Source organism: Zophobas morio, unplaced genomic scaffold (assembly GCF_036711695.1).
Source record: "Zophobas morio isolate AGI-343-1 ecotype UQ-CSIRO unplaced genomic scaffold, CSIRO_AGI_Zmor_V1 ptg000046l, whole genome shotgun sequence".
NCBI lineage: Eukaryota > Metazoa > Arthropoda > Insecta > Coleoptera > Tenebrionidae > Zophobas > Zophobas morio.
The window spans coordinates 703,776-727,854 of NW_026972151.1; the positions used below are offsets into that span (position 1 = coordinate 703,776).

A 24,079-nucleotide genomic window follows, 5' to 3' on the forward strand; every position below is an offset into this window, starting at 1 on the left:
CTCTTGTTACGCTTTAAAGAAAATCATATAAATACATACATATTCTTTGCATTCCACCTCATATATCGCTGAAGTTGCAACCCCGCAACCGGGCATTTATCAAGATTATTTAAGAAGTGTCATTCCTGGCAATGCTATCAGTAAATTCTGTGTGTGAAATATTTCCTTTAAAGGAACAGATTTTGCCGAATTTGCACCAGCCTTAACAACACACAATGAAATATTATACAATAATCTCAGACCAGAAAACTATGAATAAGATATTTCTGATATACATATTATCCTCTAGAAGACAACCCTTCAAATATTTTAGTTCCCGCAGATATAGGAATTTTAAAGATAATTTTCTTTAACTTCTGCTGAAAATAAATACTACTTACCAAAAGTGCAACACGAACATAATAAAAACGACAGTCAGTAATACATAAATCGCAAAACTAAAAAAAAACTATAATTTTACTAATTTTATTTTTTATGATATACCCTAGAAGTTAAAGTAAAGGTAAAGAAACACGCTATGCATGTATTTCAAATTAATTTTTTAATACAAAGTTTTGTGATGAGGTGTAACATTTTAGCAGGGACACGTTTAATAATTTGGGTCGGTTGAGTACAATAAGAGTATTTTAATTCTCAAAGTTTCATACGGTTAATGAGATATAAGATGTTGGTAGTGAATTAGTGGAAACAGCTACTTCTCAGACAACAACCCCGCCGGACGCTACATTATATCTATCGTCACTGGCATCACACCGTGCTTATTAATTTTGCGAATACCAATAATACCAATATTATACACTCAAATTTTCGATAAAACGGGGTGAACCGTTCTTTTGATCAATAAAATAAATTGTCTCATTCATTCATATTTTAAGCCATCATGTATAAGTAATTCCAAAAAGGTATGAATACCACAAGTATAGATTCATAATATTTTACATATTTCCATTTTTGAGATAGGATTTTATTCGACAATTTTTTTTTCCAAAAATCTGGATGTCTAAGGTAAAAACTCAACACGGATTCATAAACCGCAAGTGCAGGCAAATTTACTCAATAAAATTTAACATTTACTATTGTAAATTGTTGAAGATGACATCCTCCCGTTTTTTTAGGGGATCATTAGGAAAATTTTAGTTAGTGTTTTACCACCTACACGTCATTCCTAACATACATATGTATAAAAAAAACAGAAGTTTAAGCAACTTCCTATAAAATCTTTTATTCTACAACTTCTAGTTCTTTTACTTTCGTCCTCCAAAAAAGTAAAAAAATATCCACATTTTGGACTTGCAGATGTACAATATTTTCTGTTAGGCGACGTCTGTATTTTCGTAAATACTGATAAAGCAAAACGTATACAACTTTTGAGTGATTATGCGATTTTCCCGATACTTTAAACATTTCTCATCATACAGAGCATCTCAAAAGCTTCCAACTACATATAATAATACCCTTCCAAAAACTATAGACACATGTCAGCACTTCCTTCACATGTTAAGTACATGTAAGAGGCTTCATTTACCAACTTCAGAGCCCATATTGTCTCGAAATCCTAGTTATGGAAAGTTTGATAAGATACTTAGCTTTTAACTGTACACGCCTTACCAACCAAGTTTCACACAGTTTTCTTTATACATGTGAGAATCAAATTAAAGAATCTGCGAAAATTCGGCCGAAGTAGATTCAAATAAACTAAAGGAGACTAATGGAATTAATAAAAGTTCCTAGTCTTCCCGCGAGCCAATCGAATACGAAATTAAGACAAAGACAAAACATGCCAATTAACGAAATCACTCACCGTTAATCGTGGGGCGATGTTTTAAGGGGGTGATCGATACCCTCCACTTGTTGGTTATCGACCTGAAAAAGAGGGTGTTTGTTTATTGAAGGTTGCAGGTTGATACATCATCATGATCGAGTGATAAAATTATCATTTTACAGATTTGCAAAGTTCACAAAATGATTGCGTAGATGTTGTGTAAAAATTTATTTAATGATGTTTGAACTGAAAAGCTGATGTAAATGACTTCATGTTATGTGTTAAATATTACTGAAAATTGTGTTAGATGGTTTGATCCATAGTAGCTGTTTGTTTGCAAAAACTCTTAATATGATATCTTTATATGTATCCCTAAGGATTATATTAATAACATTTTATTTTGTAATTTAGCCAGGCAGAATGCAAATGCAGTAATCTTAACTTTAAATAACATATGTAGATATGTCACTGTGTATATGCAGACAGTGGACAGTTACATATTTACGTGCTGATAACTACAGCGAGCTGCAGTTGTTAATAATAATAATAATTATATTATAAACATAGTCCAAAAGCTATAGCCTTCAAAAATCTAAGATACTAACAAGAGAGAATGTTAAAAACTTTCTAACAAAAACGGATGGTGAAAACTTTTTAACGAGAGAGGTAATTTTTTATCTTATCCCAGAAAGCAAGTAAATGATATAATTAATGATTTTTTAAGATTATGCTAATATTTGAAATGACAGGGGAGACATGAGATAAATTGAGTTTGGCATTAGTCGAGGACGTAAAGGATAAAGTGGATATTTTATGATAACACCCCCGTACAAAATCAAGTTTCATGACAAATTGTAATTACCTGTGGAAATTTTGAAAAAAAGAACCTAGTGGAAATTGTTCGGAATATATTGGTCTGGCAGTAAACTGATCGTTCACTGAATACAGGAACGGCCAATCCATTAAACATAATTGGTCGTGCGCTGACGCATGTACCGATATTTTGGAAGTAGACAGCAAACAAAAGTATCGTCATAGGCAAAATTCCATTTCAACTGACTACAAAAAATAGTAGAGCAAATTTTTGCAAAAACTGCTTTGCAAATTCTTATATGGCTCTTAATTGTAATGGAATATTTTTGGTTGGACGAATTATGTGATACTTACATATACTTGTGATTTATTGTAAAACTTTTCACAATTTAATGAACATACTCGTAAATACCTACCTACTTCAATCATAACGAACAACAATTTTATTTTGCTGTTGCTATTGTAGGTAAGCGAAGAAAAATGTTGCTTCTCCGGTGGGAATCGAACCGCACGTTTACCGCTTGCCGGGCGGGTACCCTTACCACTAGACTACGGAGGAGCTTATCTTTCCTCGCTTACTACTACGTATTATTGTGCCGCCACACTTTTTATATTATGTTGTGTATAATTTTATACATTAATGTAAATCTTCCTCTAAATTTGTAGGCAACTTTTTTACAATTCAACTTAATTCAAATCCTGAATTGTACAGGGTATTGTAACAGTTTTATGACGAAAAATGATTATTGATTACATATTAATACCGGTTTAAAAATAGTTTTGTTGCAATGGTTTGAAATGATGTCATAGAAGGGTCTATCTGTTTCAAGGTTATGATTTTTTTACAAAAATTGTTGATTTTTTAAAGTTTTTACTTCGCAAATTAAATCGCTCGCTCATTCGAAGCTCGCGTTCCAAACATAGCTCGTTTGGTAAAAACCTACGTTACTTACCTTGCCACGTAAAATACCGTTACATTGTTTTGGGAAATAAATGATATTGATAAAGTAAGATTTTCTCAAAAGTCATGTAAAATTAGGTACATACATAATCAGTCACTACGTGTAATTTTATGTAACAGGTGAAACAAAAACCTGTTGAATCATGGTACTTCAGTTTTACGTAAATGGACGATTTTTCTCACGATTAATCTCATTACAAAATTTTTGTGAAAAATCATAATTTTACAATCTAAAGGTAATACTAATTATTGTCCCCCTAATCATAATATATAATAGTAAGTATATCCTGGTATATTAATAGTGAATCATGATTGAGTGATTTATATAATTCTGATTTCGTTCAACTGCAACTTTTAAATAACTATTTAGTTTATTTGTAACATACACCTCACCTTATGAATCCATTACTGCTTCTTAAGAATATTTAACATTTGTTGATATATCATCAACATATTATTCACTAATTATCCTTTCAGCCGGTGTTGCTGACACTTCTAATCTTGCATCTTTAGTAGACTGTATTTACCCAAGAAGCTATTCTGAATTCTGTTTAAACTTCAAACACCATGCAGAGTTTCTAATTGTAGATTAATAAAACGCTTCCTCTTACAAGCTTCTGCACTAGCAGTTTAATACATCTTGCAAACTTATTACCCGATAAAACACACCGTAATTCCACCCTAACAAGACCAAAGTGCACCCATTTTATTATAAACGCATGTAATTAGCAAGCTTGGAAAAATAAATCCCCATGTGAACCATGAGAAAAAACAACACTTTATTACAGCCATAAGAGAGTTGTAAATCTGAAGCATGAAATGAGAAAAGCAAAGTTTTCTGGTGCACCAGCACTTTGATAAAAGTTTTGTGATTTTTATGCCTTTTTTTTCCAGTTTTTACGTTAACTGGACTCGAACAAGATAATCTATAGCTTTCTGCTCTATACGAGTATATTTTGCACTTTTTTCAATTTGCCGGTACAGCTTTTTGTTGTTTTCGGGGTAATTGAAGTTCGCTGTTTGAAAGCAGTCAGTAGAAAAAGATAAAAATTTTATGGTAGTTCGAGAAGGGAAACCAGATTTTAGATAACAGGAGGAGAAAATGGAACCTCAACCGACACAGCATAGGCCAAGCACAGTTGGAGAGTGATTTTCAAGGACGCCGTTTTTATGTCATTATACCTAGTTTCATGCAAAAGGGTGAACGCTCGATAGATAAAAGAAAAGTTTAGAATGGAAACTTTCTCGGATCATGTTGATGTGGGAAAATTTATTTGTCGGAGGTAATTTATCAAAGGGAGGGCTACCGAGTAAAGGCGTAGCAAGGAGTGGAGACAGTTTTTTTTAACTTTCTGTTTTAGGGCTGACGTTTTGAACGTCAGATTAACAATTAATGTTTCTTAAGACTCAATACATTATAACTATTATGAGCATTCCAACACAAAGTTTAAACTAACTCAGTGTACTGAAAAATAAAATTACCATTTACGAAACTGAACTAACTTACCAGGAAATAAACCTAAAGTATAAAAGCAAATATGGCATTAATTTGAGCTTATCAAAGCAACAAAATGCTTTGATAGAGAAATGCGGAAGTTGTGAATAGTCAAATAGAAAAGAGGAAAAGAGTGATATATGAACAATATCAGATAACATCAAAGACTTGGGAGACTACAACACATTTATTTTGATAAAGCGATATTTGAAAATTTTGCGTCGCAATAGAAACATTTAACTATATTTTTATAACAATAAAAATTGTGGAAAATAACAAAATTTGTGTTCACTAATTATCACGCTCTGAATTTGTGAAATGTCAGTTTATGCAACTCAAATGTGCACAAGAATAATATGTATTTAGAATGTTAATGAAAACTTAGCAATGCTTTGGCTGGGTTATAAATTATTTAGACAGAACTTCTCTCTCCCCCAAAGCTTAGTTAATCTCACAGGGCTTTTTCTTAGATAAATTATAAAAGTTAATATTTTGAATTTAATTTTTTTATAAAAATACATACTCCTGCATTAAAATAACAGTAGACCTGTGTTCCCAAAATTTTGTATAAACTGTGTACATAACTTTAAAATTAAAACTACATTTCTAAAGCACAAACAACGTTGCATTTCGAAACACATATTTTAACAAAATTTGCCTTAATACATTTTGATGATCGTATTAGTTTTCTAGAAGGGTAGGAAAACAAATTTTAATTGTTTTTGTGTATTCACTAAATTCCCCTATATGTTCCAAGTAAAATTTCTCAATAAAATTAAAAAATGGCTCCAACAGGTTTTTGGAAAAGATAAACAGATATATTCTGATTAGTAATTTACCCTGCTTAAATTTGCCCAAATTTTACAGGATCGGTGTTCTAATTTGTAAGCTATTTTGTAAGATTTTTAAGTTTTTCTCAAAAATCTATATGTACAAAGTTTTAGACACCGATGAATTAATTAATAAATCACACGTATTGAGATATATAACTTGTCATTGGTACCCTCATCCTACTCTTAATGAAGACACCAATGAATGAAAGAATATACTTATGTACTTTGTTTTATACAACAAGTTTCAACATTGTCTCGTTACTAAATATAGAATTTTCCTATTACGACGATACAACAATAGCACATATTCCAGATGTAGGTGCTAGAACTAATCAGCCGAATTTGGATATAGCTGTGACCGTGACCACCATTATGTAAATAAAGAACTAAAATTTATTCATTGTGTAACATAAATATGCGATACATGTAAGTGTGTACAATGTCAAAAATAAGAAAACAGAATTAAAGACAAAAAAGCAACATAACATATATATCTCAAATACTCTGCGCAAGATCAAAATAAAACTCATTGTAAGTAATTATAAAGAGCGTTACAGCATGAAAGTCTTTAATCACTTACTAAAACTGTGACAAAAGCTTTAAATTTTTTAAAATGTTCTTTATTAGTACTTTCAAAAATTTCAATATCAAAAGTATGTAAGACCCTTTAACTTTTAGACAAACGGAATCGCATGTCTGACTAGGTTTGTTGCGAGTGTAATCCTCAAATTTGATAGTTTTTGTAGAATTGTCTATAACATATAAAATGCAGCGAACCATTATGAGAAATATAAGGTAACGGTAAAATGCTACCTTGAGAAAAAATTGGTTTGCCATGAGGGTTGTTACCGAATGACAAACAGCCTTATTTGTAACCTATTTGAATGCGGCTTTTTAGGTCGAAAGCTGGCTCTATCGGGACGGTTCTTAATCATGTTGGGTGGTAATCACTTTACTTACTTTTAACTTTGAAACATTTATCTGTCTGTGGATTTGTCTGTGGTACTGTAGCTCCCGAACGGATGAAGCGATTTCGGTGTTTTTTAGTGGAAAGCTGGTTTACTTGGGATGTATCTTAGCTATGTTTGACGATAATCACTGGAATCGTTTGAAGATCAACAGCTCACTTCTCTGCATCTGTCTGTTGCACCGTAGCTTCCAAACGAATGAACTGATTTCAATGCAGTTTCTTTTGTTTGAAAACCGGTTCACTCGACAAGATTCTTCGAGAATGGTTTGATGAATAACTCATTTTGCATGGTCTTGGCGGGTGAAAGAAAAAAAAGCGGTAACTACATATGTTGACTTCAGCAGGCTTCCCATTAATGACGTTTCTATCATGTCGAGTTATTTTGTCAGTAATTCTTCGTTGAGGAATTATTTGAATACTAATGTGTCGAGTGATTTTTATATATTTAAAAAAGGAGTACAATTCGTAGTGTGATTCAGTTCTTCTTTCTGGAAGTGAAAATGGGGAAATAAATCCATGAAACTATTTTTTTCTACAGTGGGCGAGTCATGTTCTTCTTATTCCCCTTGAGTTAATGAGTTCAAACGCAGAACATCAGTTGAAGACGCACACAAACACATACTGATTATATGTCATAATATTTGTTCCAACAGCAGATCGAGTTTTATGTATGTAGTAAGAAAATTGATATCTTATGTTATTCTGTGTACTATCCCGGACAGAAACGTCCCTCATGATGTATTTCTGAATTAGTAAGGAATTTTATGTGGTGAATCATTACATTTTTTATTTCTGACGCAAATTCATGCGCACTTTTAATCGAACCAACCAGTGCAGTGGAAGGAAACAGCTACTTTCAGGACAAGAGCCTCTCGAATCGTATGATCGACAAATTTTGGAAAATGCAAATGTATGGTCCCCAGTTCTTCAGCAGACTGAGAAGTTGCTAGAAAAACCTCAGTGAAGGTCTTGGTCTTGGTCTTGGGTTATAGAGGCTATAGAACAGATAATTATTATAAGACCGGTTTAAGATACCTCGATCAAAGGCGCAGTAGGAGAAATTTTGTATGGTATTTTATATATATAATATACATTTAAAAAATTTCATAATCAAAATATGAATAACCTAAAACATTTTTCTGAAATAAAGACAACCAACTGCAACTGACATGTTTTAAATTAAAACAGTAAACATACATTCAAAAATTCTTTTCTATGATTTGTTTTGCTCTACAAGGTGTTTCTGGATCGATAATAATTTATGTGGTGGTATAGTAAATGCAATTAATATGATGTTTAAAAGCAAGCTGGACTAATAGCTCCATTAGATGAAATCAATCTTAACTGGGCAGAACCTCTGCTTAATGTTTTTGTAATAATAATGATAATAATGGATCAAATTTTCACCCAAATTTATTATGTTATTGTGTTTCTTGCAACAATGATGCAGTTTTATTCCATGCTGTTTTGATTACAATATTTTCTTTATAGTCTGATCCATCCAACTAACGCAAGTTTTATAGCCCCAACCCTCCTTAATAATTAATACCAGTTGTTGCATTATGATGTCTAAATTGTAATTTCTGTTGGAATATAACCGGGCGAATTATTTCCAAATATAGTTGTTCCCTTTTAAAGTACCTACTTACTCGCTTGTGTTTTGAAGTTTCACTTAAAGAATTGTTTCCAAAACGATTCATTTGTGAATGTCACAAAAACATAACTAAAACAAAATTATCTATATCGTAGAACTTTTTAGGTCTATGGAAATGCAAAGACAGCAGAACTCCACATGTCGGTAACGATTGGTTGTTAAATTATATGCATGAAATAATCAAATATATTTCTGACATAAATACTTAATAGAGTGTTGAGCGGTCCAGCGATAACTGCCAGTCCCTATTCTTTGTTAAACTTTCACATAATAGTTGAACAAGAACTGTGGCCGGAAAACAAACAAGAACTAGTTCATATTACTAAATAATAAGAATGCCACTTCCTCCTTCGCCCTCTGTAGCCACAAACGGCCATTGTTACAGTAACTCCACAGCCATTATGGTCCAACTATTAGCCAGCTCATTATTTCCAGGAATTTCCTTTCAATCAAAGTCGGCCCCCCATTACCGCCCCCCAAACAAATCAGATTTCTAATTACGTAACCATACTCCATTACAGCACAAAGAGAATCTCGATTACGCCGAATTTCCATCTGACCTGTTTACGATTCGTATCGAGCGATTTCGTTTTTCGCATGTACCAGAATCATTAGGTTTCCCGTGAAAATGACCGTTTTCACCTCTGCATGGAGTAGGTAATGAACTAAGGACAAAGACCCATATAACACTGCTAATTTAAACCAAACAAGGCCCGCATGCAGCTCCCATGTTACGGGTGTTGTGAGGAAAATCTCAGTGAAGCGAAAGCTTCCATTTACGATATATATGTGTTATGGGAGAGTCTCATCGTGGGCGACCTCGCCTTAGGGGGCGAATAGGACCCGACAATAACTACGGAAAATTCGACTTGTTGAGGATATTATGCATGGGCAAAAACGATTTAGGGAGTTGGAGCGAGAAGCTGCAAGAAGTTTGTTGCGGCGACGGCAATAAAAGCATGCTTGGACCGTAACAGGCAGTTCGTGTATTATATCATATCTGATACTGGCTTATTTTTTCGTCTTTTACACATGATTTGATCGAAGAATTTACTCACCATTTTTGATAGAAGTGAGCCTCTAAAAATTCAAAACCGTGCAAAACGGTGCACAATTTATGGCGAAAGGGATTGAAAATAAGTTCAACAAATTACGAACACAGACAAAAGAGTCACAGGACACTGGTGGAAATAACATCAATATAATTATAACATAACAGTAGATAATGATTATAAAAACGACAACAATTTTTTTTTTATTAAATTTATTGAAGCTAATATCAGGACTTCAGAAAAATGCATGGTAAATATACGTGTTCGGCAAATTCATAATTTTGTTAGTTTTTCTTATTTCTTATGTCACTTAAGAATTTGCTGTTTTAGTAAAGTAAATATTTGATGTTAAGTTCTTCTAAGTTTAATTTAACTTCTGGACTCCACCTACAAAAGCAATGACAAATTGATCTTTGTTAATGAAACAGTTCCACCTGAAATCTCACCCGTAGGTAATTCCACTTGACGGGGGTCGCTTGAAAATAGTCAGACATAGGATCACGGTTACCAAATATTTTTCGACTGTAATTACACGAGAGCACTAGTTGAATTACTTAGCAAATTGATGACACAAAGGGTCTATGATAAAAAGACGAGTTCGCTCGGACGAGCTTTTTTACCTGATTGTTTGTAGAGTCAACTTACTGAAAAGCAATCTAAAACGTGTTTTAAAAATTAAATTTTGTTCATTTTTGTTTTAACGATCAGAATTTTGAATTTCGTTTACAAATAATCTGAATTTCTTCGTTATTAGAAGAAAAAAACGGAAGAAGACTCTTATTTGAATTAGGTACCATCTGTCAGTTAGTCATGAAAATTACCTTGAATTTTATCTGCTTGTAAAGTTAAGCTGACAAAAATGAAGGGATTTATTATGCATGAATCAAATTACCGTATTTAATTTATTACTATTTAGAAAAAAAGTTGAACTGCTGAAAAAACATTACCGTCCCAAGTTTTTGGTGGAATGTGTAAAATAAATGTTTTCTTAAAAATTACGAGGTACAGAAGGAAGCCGCATTGTTTGTACCTCCCTTCGCACAGTTTGATTAGCTTGCTCTAGATAGTTTAGCACCAGCCAGGTTAGATCACAATAGTGTAGTTGGTTTGTCAAAATTTGCGGGGTTAGGACGAGGTTAGAGAAACAATGGTTCTAAAATTTTCATTTAATAATTTTATCATCTATTTGATAGTCGCATTACTTGACCCTGGATGTTGTGATGTATATTTTGGTTGGTTTTTGTTGTTGTTGTTAACTAATGTTATTCTATGTAAAACTACCGACTTTAAACGATTGTTATTGTTTGTCTGATATCAAACTGTAACAACTTTGTTTATTTTGAATTACTTGTTGTTGTGAGCAATGGCATTTGCGTCGCCTATACAATTCCACTTTGTTAATTCGTTACACAGGGGAGAACAAAGGCGTAACATTTAAGGCTAAAGGCAAATATGATAAGCAGGATGGATTGTAGGATGCAGAAGAGGCTCTACATTTCCTGAAACTGTTTTAAATTTTGTATTTTATCTCTATAAAATTAGTAAAAATTTTCCCTGCAGATTTTTTATGAGGTTCACATTGTATTACCTTTTTATGTCGTCAATTTTTAATTAATTGTATTAAACGTAAGTGATAATTTTTTTGTCGTTAATTTATATTATTTTTCTTCTCTTCTTCCAACAATTATGAGTATAAAGGTTAATTTCATAATGAGTATTTTCAGCATTACAAATTAGTTTTTTTTTAGTTTTTGGGATTTTCTACGATGATTGCTATCAGAATCATTTTTAAAAACTTTTAAATGTTTTTATTTATTTTTTTGTAGCAGAATACTGTATGCACTTTAGATGTGTATAACTAATATCTCGACCTCCTTGATTTGAGAGCAAAAGCAGTGATTTTCTGCTTTCCTTTTGTTACTTGCAAATGAAACCACTTTCATGGGACTTCAAAATGGCTACTTCCACGCCTAAAAATTTATCTACAGCAGCAGATATATTTTGGAACATTGAAGAATTATGGACACTGTTTAAAGGATATTAAAAAGTGAAAAAAAAAAGTTTGAAAAATATGTAAATGACAAAAACAAGGAAAATTATAAAGCATATAAACAAGAACGCAAAAGGGTTAAAAAAACATAAGAAGGGAAAATACTAAATTGGGAACAATTTAGAGAGGAAATGGATAAAAATTCTCGGGGAAACATGAAGTTATTATAAAACAGGGAGAACCATGTAAAACAACACGATAAAATAATGAGGAGGGAAACGACCGGAAACAGAATAAGAAAAATAAAAAGGGGAAAGCAGCAGGGTGACACAAAATAAACGCCGAAATGAAAAAGCTAATGAAACAAAGACAGAAATTTACTGCACACAATAATAAACGCGGTATGAGACATAAGCAAAGTCCTAGGAAACTGCAACGTAGCCATAAAATCGTCCATATTCAAAAAATCGGTCGAAGGTTATTTCGACAGTCCAACAAATTCTGTTTCTTTGAAATATAAAATTTTATTTTGCGGTTTTCGTTTTGTGATAACCTCTGTAAAATAAAAACCGGTAGCGTGAATAAAACCCCGCAGCCTGCGCGTCGCGTGGGAGCAAATTACAATGAGGCGGGGTTTATACAATATGAACAATATGAAATATTGTATTTAAAGCACATATCCAAAATATCACCAATAAATATGGACATTTTCGACAAAATAAAGTGACTCATTCGCAATTTGATCTATAAAATTTCTGTGGTGACGCCATCAACATAGATAATACTAGTCACAGCGCATTGCCAGGTCTAAATAAAAAGAGAAACGGCCAAGATTGGTTTCGAACGTGCGATCGCAGGTCGACTTGCCCGTATGTCAGCCACTACTCGACGGAAGCTCATGGACCATACGTACTAGTACTAAAATGTTATTACACTTTGTATTTTTTTGCAAAAATTTGGACGTGTAGGGAAAAAACTCAAAGCGGATTCGTACGCCACAAATATAGGAGTAGTTTCCTGTATAACATTTAATTCTATTAATTTAGAATTCTTTGAGATGACATCAGCAATTCATCAAATTGTTGGAGGAGAAGATTAGCCACATTTTATCATCCACAATAATGGATGATAAAATGCCTAATATACATGCAAAATTTGACAATCATTTCAGTAGTTTCGGAGATTATCTGCCTAATAAAAATCGACACAGATCCACAGATAGACAGATGACAGACACGGAAACGGAACACCACTTTTTTAGTACTCTAGGGATCATGAAATGTCTAGAAAACATGAAACTAGCAAGTCGCCCGATGGACTAGATTACTGTACTTCTTCAGCTTTTGCTCAGAAAGTAAAAAGAAAACAATGAAAATGCTGTAATCTGTCTCTTTATTTTCAGCAAACTCTATGAAATCATAGTGGAAACAAGGACGAGAGAGAAAATTGAACATACATTTGAAGACAATCAGACTGGATTCCGGCCAAACAGGGGATCGATGTATATGATATTTAGCCTGAGACCAGTAAGTAAGAGATCTATGAATAACAACAATAAAATTTCTGCATGCTATATAAAAGCAATGTTAAAGCTAAATATATGTGCAAAAGTAAAAAATCTGCAACAAGTTTACGTCTCAGATTTCATGTGACCAGACGATTTAGTAATACTTTCCAATACTTACAAAGAAAAACCTAGAAGTATAATTGCATGCAAAGAAGAACTGACTGCTGAAAATAAATGTCAGCAAAACACAAACCATGGTCGCAGCAAACGAGAACAAAAGACTTCATAGATATCTATGTAGCAACAGACAACATTAAACAAACTAATTGTTTAAGTATTTGGAATCAACAATTAATTCATTAGGAGATGCAGAACCAGATATAGAATAATAACAGAATAATAAACGTCAGCATTAAGAAAAAGGAAATTTCGATAGAAACAAAAATAAACTTATTTAACAGCGTTTATGTAGCTATACCGAGTTACGATAGCATGGTCTTTAGCAGAATAATGAGACGTAAAATTCAAGCTAATGAAATGCGTTATTTAAGAGCTGTGGTGGGGGTCATTAAAAGAGACAAATTAGGAAACACTACGGGAATGTTGTGCCGGTAGTCAATAAAATCAGCTTATGTGATTCAGACACATCGCACGCACAAAAAATGAAAGGCGTGTTAAAAAGATTGGAAAACTATAGTAGATAAAAAGAGAAAGTGTGGAAAACCTCTTTAGTTTGGTTAGTGGCTCTTATAAAAAAAAAACATATTTATCAACGAAGACTCCTCAGTGTGTTTGAAGGTTTGCAACCACATATACTATGTCGAGTCATCAATGTTTGCCTAAACTTGTAAAATTGTCTGCATACAAAAAATGTAAAAGCGATGATCACAAAAACTTCTCAGATGACTGTTTTGACAATTATTACAATATTAGTCGCGGAATTCACGTAAGAAAACCAAGAATTGATAAAGGAGACCTTCGTTGTTTATGAGTTGAGAAGCACGCTTACATAGAATGATTATTATTTACGACATGTATGCTCAAAATACGGTAGCAAAGGTTGACAAGAAAAGCTTCTTTAGGATAAGTATAACATTGTTCTTTTTTTTGTAAAAAAACGTTAAAAGACGTGTAAAACAGGGAAGATGTTTTATTTCCTTATTGAAACGTGATTTCTCAGACATAATTTACTCAAGAACAGTTGGGTTGATAATTCAAATAAATGCATTCTTAATGTTCCAGTGTCAAAAGGAAAAAGAATTATTGTCTTGGTGCTCTTTTATTATCCACTGAAAATATAAAAGATGCTACACTGGATTATCCCGAAGACATGATAGATCTTTTTTATAAATGGTTTGAAAACAATTTTATTCTGAACATTATACCCAACAGTGTTATAATTATAGATAACGCATGAAATGCAAAAACTACCGAATTCCAACACAGAAAAAAAGTGAAATAATGTAAAAAAATATGTAAAATATTAATCCAATCGCAGAGGTGAATCTTTAAGCTGAAGTACAAAGAAGGTATAGAGTATAGGTCAGTTGCGCTCGGGTCGGAAAAATATTGCAAGTGGTCCTTAACCCATCGGACAGTTGTGTGCAAACCACCTGAGAGATAAGGGACAGTTGCGCGCTGAGGTCAGAAAGAAACCTGTTAACAATTGTCATGTGGCTGGTTTTATACCCAAGCAGTGTCCTAACAATACTGCACACAGTTCAGCCAAGAAAACGCTTCCAAACACTAGTAACAATAACACTCTATGCTGAACAACTCACTAGTATGAAACCGTTGGTAACACCGCGCTCTGGCACAAAGGCTACTCTCGATCTCGCTTTGGAAAAATATGTAGATACCAGTATTACTACTTTAGAATTACTAAAACCTGTAAAAGAGTTCTTTGATATTCTGAGTATCGTCTTTAAATATACCGACAACATAAAAGGGGTCTTGAACATGCTGTACTACTCGTAAATCTATCCTAGTCTAGCACACACTAGTATTAAGAACAGAAGTCTCAAAACTCAAAATTTTAAAAATTTAATACCAGTGTCTCGATTGCGTTAATTTTTCAGCTGTAGTTGCAATTGATGATTCATCTTTATTTTAATAATTCTGCTTTAACATAATCAACATATTTTCTCTGCTACAGTTTCATATTGTAACATTTCATACATACCTGCCTAGTTCAACGCCTAAGCTGTTTACGTCACTTTGGATAAGTCTGTTTATTTGTTTATAACAGGGACGTGTCTAAGTGAAGTTAGTCCTGATTATCCGATCTCAGTACCCAGATGAGACTTTTTCAGGACAAATCGAAAGGTCAGAAGAGAAGGAGAAGTTTGTATTTACATTAGTCACAAAAGAAATCCCAAATGCAAAGTCTCCTGTATCAAAGTGAATACAAATGGTATCGATTCACTATTTTTAAACATTTGTCAAGCTCATGTAGTCCTATTCTAAGATGCATTCGCAGACTGACGCCTTAATAGTTTAATGACGATAAAATAGTATTTGATATAATATAAAATCTAGCTCTTCAACACACGAGTTCGATAATATTTGAAGACTATAGTTTTCCTAAACTAAAATGGCCTATCAACTGTTCAGCAAAGGCATTGATCTTTGGTTAGCTGGTGATACAGCTCTTAAAAAAGTCACACCTGGCTCAATTGTTTACTCAGCCTACTTGACACCGGCTGGATCAGCAACGTCCCACCTAACATCTTAGTATTCCATGGGACGAAAATCTTATAACAAATATTGAATATTGTGCTCTCATTAGAAAATCGTATCATGCGACGAAAAGAGGTGAGGTAAAAGTTTTCAAGACTACAATTATTAACAATTATTACTAAAAAAACCTTATAACGAACTTTTCCTCTGTTAACAAGCTACAACTTATAAATTGGAATTTAGAGTTGATGAATACCTCAAACTGCGAAAATTGGAACACATCAAAGACATTATCAATAACTTAATTAATTCGCTTGAAAACTTTAGAATATAACATTAAGGAGTCTGTCTACTTCTAAACTTTGGAGAAACGGCGTTTTTTAAGCATAATAAAAAAAAACGACGACTGTGGAAGGCTTTCAAAGGAGTGGCTTCCCAGTTGATTATCGCTCTCACTGCTCGTATTCAGACAAACTAACCAGTTCAATCAAAGATGTTAAAACGAAATATGAACGGCATATCGACGCCTCTAAATCTAGGTCAGTCTACAAATATATTAATATCGAACTTATGTACTCCAGTCGTTATTCCGCAAATAAAATCAGACGATAGTCTAATAATTACATAAAATACACGTACGGCAGAAGTCTTTGCTAAAAGTTTTCTTTAAAAATTTCTCGGTATATTCTTGCAGCAAAAGGCGATGAATGCTTAAGTGACATTACTTTCACAAAAGACTTGAAGTTACAAAAAATCAGTAAACTGTAGACAAAAACATCTCCATGGCAAAATGGGATCCAAAGTTCCTTATTAAAGGAATGGTTTCAGTTTCGTAGAAAACCACTGAATTTATTGATGCAACAGCAACTGCATCGGCATACTATTCCCCCCATTTGGAAAAAAGCAAAAGTTAAACCTATATACATTATTTTATTTTTTATTACAATAATTATTACTGACAAAGTAAGACACTTGATAACACCGCGAAATATAATCCCCCCTGAGCAATGTGGTATATGTCGAGAAGATCGATGACCACCAATTTACTGTGCTGCATTAACGACTGGACGAAAGAACTTGACAAAGGTTATCCTTTTGATGTTGTCTACTTTATTTTTCAAAGGCCGGGTTCCATGCCAACGCTTTCGCTATAAGCTAAAAGAATATGGCACAAAAAGAACTCTCTCCTACAATAATCAACGAATTTTTATCAATTCGCTACATCTGTGACACATGGGCGTGAATATTATCAGCTAGAAGCAAGTATATTGTAAAGTTCCCCAGAGACCAATATTAGGACCCATGTCGTTCTCATTGTACTGGAGATTTAAGGAAGGGAATTGTTTCATCTTGTACCTTATACGCCGATGGTATCAAGTTGTAGAGTTGTTAAAATCATAATAGTATTGCAACTGATATATTTACAAGTAGTGGTTCTCTGAAGTTAAAATAGGCTGCTCCCTATAAATAATGACCAATGTATTGTATTACATATTGGGAAGAACAACCCAAAACAGCATTATTTCATCGAAAATGCGAAACTAAAGCAAATCGACTCACATTCTGATCTGGGAGTTTTAATAAAAAGTGACATGTCTTGGTCACCTTACATAACAAAAACTGTTAACCAGGATAATAAACCGACCTATATAACATCCAAACCTTACAAAACCATCACCCGCCCTTTACTCGAGTATGATAACTCTGTTTGGTACCCTATACTTATTCATGATAGAAACCTCTTAGAATGATACATCCATATAATAGTTGAGATTTAACAAATACATACGTAAACGTCAGAAAATTCGAAATTCCATTTAATATCAAAAGATAAGACTTCCCTAGTTTAGATTCTGAAGGTACAAATATTAATATATTCTACCTGGGGCGTACTTCTTGATGAGTAGAACCTATATTTTTGGGGAGAATAAATATTTAAATTATTATTGTTATGTATTTTGAAATTATAAAACCATTTGTCTAGCCTCTTACCAAAGTGCCAATATGCACTTGGGTAAGTATACCTACTGGAAAATTTAAACGTAAAGTAAAAAGTAAGACCCAATTATTAAACCACAGGTGGTCACAGGAAAAATTCTGTATGCAACACGCGGAAATACATATATTATAAACTCACGTCGGTTTTTCTAGAGCTCAATTTCGTTTCGGTGCGACAGTATAGAATTCATGCTTATCCGTCATGTTTTGCTCTGGATCTATAAATAACTAAATTCACAACTTTTTTGTAGGCTTTGTTTTTAATTCGATTTTTTAATTGAAACAGTGTAATTGTTTTCCACAACACGTTAAATTTAGCTCGACTGTCGTCATAAAAACAAAACCGTTTAATCGAACCGGAAAGAGACAAAATTCCGGGCGCTAAAATAAATCGCAGGAATGTGAATTTAAAAAATAAAAAAATGAATGTATGCTGGAAGGAAAAAGGAAACGTGACATGAAAATGAAGTTGTGGTCAGGCCGTCTTAATAAAATTACCATGAGAACGATACGATACGAAGAGGGTGGCTGTTTGAGGATGTGTATAACCATTCCGATAAATATTTAAACAACAAAGACGTTGTGTGTTTAGAAAGTAAATAAACATGGAAATGGGAAGTTAAATTGTACTAATAAAAGCTTGTGGTTTCTTTAAACAAATGGTTTGTTTTGAATAGTAAGTTCAATTAGTTCATTTAAAATGAATCAAAGCAAACTCGAGTTAAGTAGTGAAAGGGAAATTGGAGGGATGACAAAGCTAATTGTTTATTGATTTTTTCATGTTTGTGAAATTAATTGTTGTGTCGTTTGGGAATTACATCGCGTATTAAAATCTTGATGTTTTTGATTAATGCTGTGCGAGTATGTACATTGTATAATGACGTACGGAATTTGCATTAAGTTACAAACAGCTGAAGAATAAATTTAAAATTAGTACACTCGTTACGAAAATATCCTTTCAACTTTTTGTAAAAAGCGTTTGGTTACATGAGAAGATGATTTAATAACAGACGATTCATTAAAAAGTTTTAATATATACTTACTTAAAAAAGATGTTAATAAAAGGTTGTTTTTGCCTGAGGACGTCACTTTCATTTTGATGAAAGAGGATTTTTATCTAGCTCGTCTGGTAAAGAATTGAAAAGGAATAAGGGCGAAATTTATTTGTAATATATTGTTTAACACCTCCATCTTGTATGTGAAAGTTACATTTCAGAACAGACTACTGTTCTCGTTTGTTTCATAAAGAAACGACTTTTACGTCTTTTTCTGTTCAGTTTCGAATGTTACTGAAACATGCCTAGAATGCAAGATGCGCTACAAACGATTCAAATTTTTTTGGAATTTAACATTAAAATTTAAAATAGCAGTTTTTGAATATCTGTATCTGTAATCTTTTCTAACTGTGACTGACTACAAAAGAATTACCGTTTCGTCAAATGTTGATCAGTTTACATAACCACATCATTGCGAGTATTATTCCAAAGACTTTTATTTACTCGATAGTTTTACTGCCTAAGCTGATGATTAGAATAAGCTCTTTTGCCGTATTCATAACCCTGCTCCTGAAGATGCCACTTAAATGCGAAATGTTGAGCCCAAGAACTTAATTTGCACGGTTCCAACCCGGAAAAAGATCATGTATTGATTCCGATCGTGAAAGCCTCCAAAATTATTTCCAAAACAGTCGTTTTCAAAACTCTTGGTGGTTGTGTAGGAAAATTTTATTTTTGTGCTAGGAAACGAAGACTGTGAAAATAGTTTATTCTGTTGAACAAGACATTTTCAATGTTATGTCTTGTTATCGCAGTGAGACTTCGTAAACGAAGAGAAAAACCGTGTTTTAATAATTCAAAAAACATCGTTAGAGGCTAACATTAAAGATGTAATCAACAGATTTGTTCGAACTGGCAGTATCAGCAAAGAGAAATCTCGTGAAAGACCTTCAGTATCTGAGGAAATTGCTGATGATTTGAGACGACTTGAGCAGAATCCACAAACATATTTGACAAAATTTCCTCTGCAGTCAGAAGTTTCTGTTGCAAGATAAAATTGAATGAAAAAAATGATGAACATTTTCAACATGTAATGTTTGACCGGAATAAATTTGTGTTTTTTTATTGTAATGAATTAGGTTTATTTTTTAAAAAGATACGAAGCATTAAAGCCAACAGTTATATAGATGCGTGTGGTCTTTGTCACGCGTCCTTGGACATTTAGTACAGTTCAAATCTGAGAGGCGGCACGTTTACATGTCCTAGTGCGACCCTATAATCATTTATAGAATCTCTGTAGCTGTCAATAATAAATTTCCTCTACACTTTGTCATGAAAATCTTCCACAAATCCCTCTACAAATATAAAATTTTTTGTAATTTAATTTCATATTCTCATTACACATTATCTTTTAGCTTATCTTTAATATATTTCCTTTGTCCTCTCTTTATGAAAAATATTTTCCAAAAGTTGATTACCTTAACGTTAAATTTGTAATAAACAAAAATTACTGAAATATTGTAAATACTTCATTCTGGGTCATGATTATGTAGTTTTATTTACAAATTATTATGATATGAAGAAGCTTTTTGCTTGCTTATATGCCAAGTGTTGAACATCGGTTGTAACCATGGGGCAGTATGCATTCTGTCTCTGATTATCCTTAACATTGTTCATTTCGTGTATTTTGCTAACTTTTAGTCTTTGAGGTACATTCTTGAGGAAAAATGGCGAGTATTTAGGCCACTTTAGTAATCTAGGGTCTCTAGATGTATTTACAATTTGAAATCTTAAGTATATGAAGAAATTAAGAAAATGTAATATAAACATGAAGGCTCTCACTTCTTAATATTTTGTTTTTAGGTACACAATATTACCATACAATTCTCCGTTTCTCTTAAATGTTGTACAATCAACAAAATACGTCGCCAAGATGGCATTGGACAACGAAACTATCATCGTTTACTACTCAACCCGGACATCCAACAAGAAGGTGAATTTTGGCATTCTAAAAAGTTAAACAAACGATTGTTGCCTTAGCAAAATCTAATTATAAATGAAATTTAACCCCTTTTTAGGAATTCGGAGCCCCACCTGGAAATAATGGCTTCAAGACCCCAGCAACCAAAGAGTAACCATGTGTAACCCAATGACTGTTGCTCCTAAGCAACAAGTGTTTTTCAATTCTTATATGAGCATACGCTAAAGGAAGTATTGTATGTATTAGGTCATCCCAAAAATGGCTACTTTCATGTTTTCTGGACGTTTCATGACCCTTGGGGTACAAAGTAATAGATCTTCCATTTCGGTCTGTGTGGCGCCATCTGCCGTCTCTCTTTATATTTATTTTAGGAATTAGTGTAGATGGTAAAACGCTAACCCCCCATTAAGAATGTTACTACGTCAGCTCAAAGTGTTGCAGAGTAAATGTGATTTAAATTTTACAAGAACATATTCTTATGCTTATGGTGAACGAAGAACTCTTGAATTTTGACCCTTGACATCCAGATTTCTGAAAAAAAAATCAACATTTTTTGACAACATTTTACAAAATAACTGTGAAACTGCAAAATCGAATGTTGTATCGTTTTAGAATTTAAGGTTATAAGCATGCTAAGTCGTTAATAAAAATTTTACCGAATATATCCTGCCTAAAATGCGCAAAATACTGTGAGTCTATACTTGTTGTTAATCAATGCAATCATGTTTTTTTAATTGCTTATACAGAGTGACTCAAAAAAATGTATGAATGGGGCAAATTACTCTATTGATGAAATCAAGAAAAGTTCATCTCATTTTCCCGAGAGTACAGTACGGTTATTATTAGAATTACATCTGTTTAAATTGATATGCGTGTCCGTGCTAAAATATATTGATGCCGTCATCACAAATTGTTTTTATAGAAAAATTCATTTGAAACATACGCGTAATAGGCTTCATTACCTTTACTTAATATCGGGCACATATCCGTCATTAAAAAAATAAAATTCCAAAAAGCAAATTTTATAATCTTTCAAAAAGCCTGGATAAACTGTACTGTCCTGACGAGGAAAGTTCTGTCTAAACAAACTCAGTAGCGCGCACGATATTTGTACAACTTTTCAATTAATTTCTTAGGCCATCATTACAAATCTAGGTCGTTTTACGTCCCCAGTCACGTCCACGAAGTTTCACTTTTTCGTGCTGAAATGTCAAGATTACTTTTTTGGACTCACTGTCACTTTTTTGTTGAAAACTTACTTATGTGTCCTTTGCCTTGTGTTTTTGTGCATCATGTTTTTAAATAAAGTAACCTAAAGCACCAACTCATTTCCTTCCTTTACTGAATATCGTCATGATTATGAAACATGACGTTACCAATTATTTTCTTAGTAAAAGTAGTACTTTGGTTTTTATCAAGTCCGGAGGGTTTTACCTCAAGAACGCAAAAAAAATCTAACGTCTAAACTACTTATACAACCAATTATTTTTCTGTATGGTCGCCTAAAAAGCGCTGCTGTACCTCGGCCAAAGAGATTATTTCAGCCTCAAACTTCATCGCTCGAAAAAGCTCTTCTTTATAACCTTGATGCATAAATAACTACTATCTTCTATTGTCTACACAATATTAATTTCGGTTAAATATTTCCAGATTTTCTCACAATCCCATGGTTTCACAATTTTAATCTCTCAACATTAAATTTATTGAAAATGACAACAAGCATGAATTAATGTTAAAGTCCCTAGATAACCAAAGTAACGCAATTGAATGTTTCAATGTGTTTTTTTTTTTTTTTTTTTGAGAACGTGTATTTCGGACACAATATGGCGACCGACAAACGTCAAAGTTAATTGTGAAACTCTCTTTAACGCATCACCTCGTGGCGTAAGTCCTGTTTTGCAAAGTTGTTTGTGTTTCTTGTGAAGTTGTTTGTGTTTTTTTGTGGTATTTTATGACTTTTATTTTAAAATGCCAAGTTGTTGTGTTCCTTTGTGTGGAAATAAAAGCCGATTGTTTCGTCTTCCAACAGGTAGGTTGCAACTGAGTTTTCAATTGAGTTTTTTCAACTAATTTAAATTGTTGCAGGTGTTAGTAATAGGGCTAGAAGAGAGATGTGGGAGAATTTAATAGGCCGGGACGATTATTTTCTTTTAATGTAAATTAATTTTATTATTGTTATTTGTTACATTTATTTAATCTTTATACATTCATAGGGTATTTTGTTAATAAACTGGTATTGCAAGGTTTCTCATCTATATTTTTTACTGAACCCTTATGTTTATCAATGGCACTTAAGTGCATTGAACAAATAACGCTTAAACATAAATAAATGTTTAATTGAAAAAAATCTAAATTTACGCTTTGTACGCAAGTATCGAGTCCGTTAATTTTTATTTATTTATTTTGAATTTGGCGCAGACACAATATGGCGCCCAATTGCGCTACTTTATCTATCTAGTGACTTTAATTAATGTAAGATCACAGTGACCTCTCTGAAGCGATACTGGATGTAGGTGAGTAACGAATGATACAACAAAGACGTACTTGTTGCTCCTCTTTTGTCACTAAACCGTGTTTGCGTTTACGTCGACACTAGATATCAAAAAATGAGGTTATAACGAAGTGAAATCATGCAAACTTGAATCAAAATTAATTTCGTTTTTTGATGTGTTTATTTAATTAATAAATTTACAACAAACGATGAAAATGCACACCATCAGCTTCTAATCACTTCCTGACTCACTTTTAATGCACAGGCAACTGAATGAAACAAGGAAATCCGAGCACCAGATGTTACAGTGACAATGAATCTGCGCATATGTCATGGTTCCCGGAAAAAAAGACGATCAACTAGTAACTAGAGGGTTTTTTGTCGTTTGTTATTTATCATTATTTTGTTGAACCTTTGTTGCAAACAGATTGAATTAATCTACAAAATTCTCAAGCAAAAGACTTTCTACGTTTCACACACATTACTTACTAACATCTAATGTATGGTCGACCAGAACAAAAAATATATAATGTACGTCATACGGTGAAATTAAGACTGGAGCATTTCATATATTATTTAATAACTATAACTTTTATCTTTTAATTTAGTTATTAATAATTATTTTTATTTATAATCATTACGGCTGTCAGAAAAGCATATATTTTCTCTTTATCAATATTTTTATTTCTAACATCTTTTCGAATGAAATTTAAACCATGTACACTGTTTTTTAATCCAAATAAAAAAACTTATAAAAAAAGATTTATAAAAATGGAGCACAGTACATAGTTTAAAGTTACATCTATGACGTTGTTTCGACGTGCATCTCATGTCATACTTCACATCGACATCGTACTGTGTTGTATTTAAAGATCTAAACTATGGATTCTAATAATAA

At 32.9% G+C, this 24,079-nt stretch overlaps 1 protein-coding gene across 2 annotated transcripts in view; it reads right to left on the reverse strand.

Annotated features, from left to right (window-relative positions):
• The window catches only part of LOC135142227 (potassium channel subfamily K member 18), a 593,321-nt gene that overhangs the window by 565,350 nt on the left and 3,892 nt on the right, over window positions 1-24,079 (reverse strand). For both annotated transcript variants that reach the window (XM_064073904.1, XM_064073903.1), the window contains exon 2: window positions 1,802-1,863. The gene's annotated coding sequence lies outside the window, so the exon portion shown is untranslated. The remainder of the gene's footprint in view (window positions 1-1,801; window positions 1,864-24,079) is intronic.